Here is a 6,000-nt window from a genome sequence, read left to right as displayed (position 1 = left end):
AACGAGAGAAAAAGTGTTTGGAATAGTAGATACGTTGGAGACATATCAACTCCCCCAAGCTTAATCATTGCTAGTTCTCAAGCAATTTAGTTGATAAACTGAAAGTAATAAAGAAAACTTTTACAAACTCTTTTGTTCTCGTCGTTGTACATATGCTTAGCTTGTGTTCAAGTTGTCACCATAAATCATATATAACCACATCAATGATAATAATTTAAGCATCATATTCAATCATGGGAATACATAACCAACTATCAAGCAATAATAAGATATCTCACATGCCAATAATTTGTCAAAACAATCACAATATAACATGGTGACATGGTATATCGCTAGCCCTTTCCAAAACATAAATGTAGAGCACCTCTGAGATTCAATCAGTGAGTAAATATTATAACTCATAATGGTAAAGATCCTAGTCATACTGACATCCAACATTGACTAGACTCAATGCATAAAAATGACAATATCACTCTCTAGTCTAGTGATGTAAGTTAGAGGGTGATGACTCAACACAAAAATAGATAAGCCCTTGGCAGAGGGAAGCATTGATTGGCAGATGTACCAGAGCTCAAGTTTTTGAAGCAGGATTGAAAATACATTTTCAGTGGTGTTTTTTACTATCAAAGTTATGACGACGTTTTTTAGTATATTCCATGCTAAACTCATTATCGGTGGTTCCCAAACAGATTGTTAAATTTTGCTCCTATCCACCATCCATACACAACCATGGCTAGCCGAATTCACGGGTGCCCTCCAACATATCAACTTTCCCAAGGAGTTTTGTTTTAAGTTAATTTTGATTAAGCTGGACTGGGCATCCTTGTTACCAACCTCTCTCATGCAATGATGGCGAATAAACACCCGTCGTGAGAGTAACTTACTTAGCATGAGAGATACTGATTGCTCCATCACTCCATGAGCGGTACGAGTGCACAAAACATATGTTTGTTTGAATATTTAGAGGTGGCACATGCAAACTACTTGGAACGGCAGGGTAATACCGTATATAGGTAGGTATGGTGGACTCATGTGGAATAACTTGGTTTTAAGGATATTGGATGCACAAGCAGCATTCTCGCTTAGTACAGGTGGAGGCTAGCAAAAGATTGGGAAGCGACCAGCTAGAGAGCAACAACGGTCATAAACATGCATTGAAAATAATAAACTTTGGAGAAAGCATGAGTAGGATATAAACACTCTGAATTTAATATCATGAAGGTTGCATTGGTTTTGAGTCAACTACATGTTTGCACATGGGCCATGTCAAACCACTCTAATTACTCAGAGGAAAGTACCATACTACCATACCACATCATAACCATTTTAATGCATGTTGACACACAAGGTAAATCATTATCAACTCCTAGCTATTTAAGCATGGCATGAAAAGCTATGATCTCTTGTTGTCATCACAAACATATTCACTCATGATATACTGAATCAAGATCGAACGAGCCAACATATTTACAAAAATGAGAATCAAGAAGAGTTCATCCCCGTTTCCTTTGCCACAATCACTTCATCAAATATCATCATTATTGTCTTTCACTTGCATGACCAATGATGTGATGATAATAAAAGTGTAAGGTTGCCGTGGACTAAGCTAGAATCTGCATGGTAGTTTTAAACAAAGGAGAAGCGATGATAAAATCGGCTCTTCATTAGATGAACAACAAAGCATAGGAGAGCCACTCATCATTTTCATTGTGGTCTTGCCCTTTGGCGACTCATCAAAAAGGAAAATAAATTGAGAGAAACATACCGAATTATTTTTGGAGTTTTTGTTTTTCTTAAGCAAGCAAAATAAACTAAGGGAAAAGAAGAACAAGAAAAACTATTTACATGGGAAAGAACCCGACAAGAAAGGGGAAATCTTTTTGGATTTTGTTTTAATACTACAAGTAATTAAGAGGGAAAGAAAAATAAAAAAGAAGCGAGAAATATTTTTGGATATTCTAAGGTTTTTCAAACACACGAGAAGAAAGCGAAAAACAAAGCTAACATGGATAACCACCTCAAGTAATTACTCTAACAACATTATCATTCATATTACCGTTCATCTCACCAAGCAAATCATGTTGTGAGTTAGCAACTTGGTCTAGTTGGGTGTGAACCATAGAAGTATGTTTAATGTTGACCCACAAGTATAGGGGATCAATCGTAGTCCTTTCGATAAGTAAGAGTGTCGAAGCCAACGAGCAGGAGAAGGCTCTGATAAACGGTTTTCAGCAAGGTAATGACTGCAAGCACTCAAAGTAGCGGTAGCTAGTGATGGTGTAGTGAGGTGAAACGTAGCAAGCGAAAAATGACAAGTAACAAGTTGTAGCAATGGTGCAGCAAGTGGCCCAATACCTTTTGTAGCAAGGGACAAGCCTGAACAATGTCTTATAAGAGGAAAAAACGCTCCCAAGGACACACGGGAATTTCTGTCATGCTAGTTTCATCATGTTCATATGATTCGCGTTCGTTACTTTCATAGTTTGATATGTGGGTGGACCGGCGCTTGGGTACTGCCCTTACATGGACAAGCATCCCACTTATTATTAACCCCTCTTGCAAGAATCTGCAACTACGAAAGAAGAATTAAGACAACGTCTAACCATAGCATTAAACCAATGGATCCAAATCAGCCCCTTACGAAGCAACGCATAGACTGGGGTTTAAGCTTCTGTCACTCTAGCAACCCATCATCTACTTACTACACCCCAATGCCTTCCTCTAGGCCCAAATATGGTGAAGTGTTATCTAGTCGACGTTCACATAACACCACTAGAGGAAAATCAACATACAACATATCAAAATACCGAACAAGTACCAAATTCACATGACTATTATTAGCATGACTTATCCCATGTCCTCAAGAACAAAAGTATCTACTCACAAAGCATAACCATAATCATGATTAGAGGTGTAATGAATAGCATCACGGATCTGAACATAAACTGTTCCACCAAGTAATCCAACTAGCATCAACTACAAAGAGTAATCAACACTACTAGCAACCTTACAAGTACCAATCGGAGTCGCGAGACGGAGATTGGTTACAAGAGATGAACTAGGGTTTGGAGAGGAGATGGTGCTGATAGATGTTGACGGAGATGCCTCCCATCCGACGAGAGGAGTGTTGGTGATGACGAAGGCGACGATTTCCCCCTCCGGGAGGGAAGTTTCCCCGGCAGGATCGTCCTGCCGCAGCTCTAGATTGGATCTGCTCAAGTTCTGCCTCGTGGCGGCGGAGAATCCACGAAAACGCTCCAGCCTGATTTTTTTTCCTGACGAAACCCTTCATATAGCAAAAGAGGGGGGGCAGTGGGCCACCAGGGTGCCCACAAGCCCTGTTGCCGCGACCAGGGGGTAGGCCGCGGCAACCAGGCTTGTGGGCCCCTGGTTGCTCCCCTCTGAAACTTCTTCCGCCCAGTATTTTTTATATATTCCCAGAAAAATCCACGTTGATTTTTAGGGCATTTGGAGTTGCGCAGAATAGAGGACTCAGACTTGCTCCTTTTCCAGTCCAGAATTCCAACTGCCGCTATTCTCCCTCTTCAAATAAACCTTGCAAAATAAGAGAGAAAAGGCATAAGTAAGGTTCCACAAAGTATAATAACAGTCCATAAAGCGATAAATATCAACATGAAAGCATGATGCAAAATGGACGTATCAACTCCCCCAAGCTTAGACCTCGCTTGTCCTCAAGCGAAGACCAAGACCCAAAACATGTCCACATGTTTAGGGATGAAGGTGTCGATAAAACATAATACGGACATGAGGGCATCATGATCACACATAGAACAACAATACATCATACAGATTCTTATGGGAAAGTAACAATTCCTTCACAAAGCAAAGTATGAAACAAAAACCTTACCGAGAAGCAGCCAACAACAGTCCATAGTCATTGAAGCAATTGCAATTTATCATAACATCAGAAAGAGTCAAATAAGAGCTTGTAAGGAAAATCCTCATACTCAATCATCTCTTTTGTTTTCCACAATTGTTACAACTCACGTGGTACTCATGATATCAAAGTTTCAGTTGGACACAGAGAAAGATAGGGGCTTATAATTTTGCCTCCAAACCATTTACCTCAAGGGTAAAGTCAACAATAATAAAGCATAAGTACTCAGCTCCAAGTTGATATACGAACATAGATCTTTCCCAAGCATATGACGTTCACCAAGAAAAAGGATAAATAAGGAATTGGTGAAGATCACCATGACTCTTACAAGGGCAAAAAGTAAAAGTACAAGATAGGCCCTTCGCAGAGGGAAGCAGAGGTGGTCATGCGCTTTTGAGGTTTGGATGTGTGTCCTCTTAGTCCGGAGGAACGTCACTTTATATTGCCTTATGTGATAAAGAACTTTATTATGCAGTCTGTCGCTTTTATGTCTTCCTCATCACAGGTTCGTACAAAGCTTATTTTCCACACACTAATAGATCATAGATATTAGCGAGCAATTTTTATTGCTTGCACCGATGACAACTTACTTGAGGGATCTTATTCAATCCATAGGTACGTATGGTGGACACTCATGGCAAAACTGGGTTGAAGGTTTATGGATGCACAAGTAGTATCTCTACTTCGTGCGGGAGTTTTGGCTAATATGAGGTGGAAGCAATCGTCACATGCTAAGGGATCTCTAATCATATAACATTGTTTGGGACTAAGCAAATACAATCCATTATGTTGTCTTCCTTGTCCAACATCTACTTCTAAGCATGTAATAGTTTGGTGACTGCTCACAATTATAGAAAGTGTCTAAGATGATATATTTATATGTGAACTTCTCTTTCCTTATTACTTCTTATTAATTGCAACAATGACTGGGGTCTATGTTGGTCTATTCTCAACAAGTTTCAATCATCATACTTGTTATATGTGAAGCTATCACTTTCCATAGGATCATCTCATGATCTTTCATGCTATCGTTCTTTTCATACTTTTGATCAAGGCACAAAACAAAGCCCTTGACTAAGATACTATTTATTATATAGCTCACAAGCTCGAATACATCGGGGGAGAGACAAGGCAAAAGACTCAAACCAAACACTAAAGACTTATTCCACTAAGAGAAGAAATAAAACTGAAAAAGAAAGAACTAAAAAAGGTAAAAGCAAAAGATATAAAGGTGATACGATACCAGGGCAACTCCCCCAAGCTTGTCATAAGCCAGAGTTGCCCATACCAATGCTTAGTTGTCTTCCTTTGGTGGTGATGGTGGTGGAGTTGATGAAGCAGTCTTGAGCTTGTCTAATTTCCACTTGAGCAAAAAGTTCTGCTCGCTCAGATCGTCATTTTCCTCCTCAAGCTTCAACACTCTATGGCAAAGTTCCTGCTTACTCTCCTGCAAGAAACGAGAAGGGATAAACAAGGTCTTAGGCTTCTTCCTTTGGTCAAGTAGGCTTGACTTCTTGAACTCCACATGAGTGCGTCCAGGTTGGGGTAGAGGAGCCTCCTCTTCATCGGAACTCGTTTGTTCCTTCCCCTTGGGATCATAATCCTCTTCCTCGTCAGTGGCCCAGCCATATGGTTCCAAGTCCCCATAGACCTTGGGTTTAGCAAGGTAATCAACCACATAGCTCTCCCCCTCTAAATTCTGAGAAGACATCTTGACCTAGATCTGCGGCAGAAAACAGGCTCGAAATGAAAACATTGGAAAATTGCGCGATACGGAGGTCAAAACCCTCAGGCGTAAATATAATGATTTTTTCTGGACCAAAAGGAGTGCTCCGCAAGAAAACGGAGTCCGGGAGGCACACGAGGTGCCCAGAAGCCGTGTTGCCGCGGCCAGGGGGGAGGCCGTGGCAACCAAGCTTGTGGTCGCCTCGTGCGCTCTCCGGACTGCTTTTTGTTTTTCTAATTTTCCAAAAAATCCAAAACGGAGAAAATTTCCTATTGGAAAAGTTTCGGAGTCCAATTACTTACCGAAACACATACCTCTTCGTTTTCAAGGTCTGAAATAGGCTGATAAACATCCCTTATGTACTCCTCTGGAGTTA

This window comes from Hordeum vulgare, chromosome 6H (assembly GCF_904849725.1).
Source record: "Hordeum vulgare subsp. vulgare chromosome 6H, MorexV3_pseudomolecules_assembly, whole genome shotgun sequence".
In the NCBI taxonomy this organism is placed as follows: domain Eukaryota; kingdom Viridiplantae; phylum Streptophyta; class Magnoliopsida; order Poales; family Poaceae; genus Hordeum; species Hordeum vulgare.
This window is presented reverse-complemented; position numbering follows the sequence as displayed.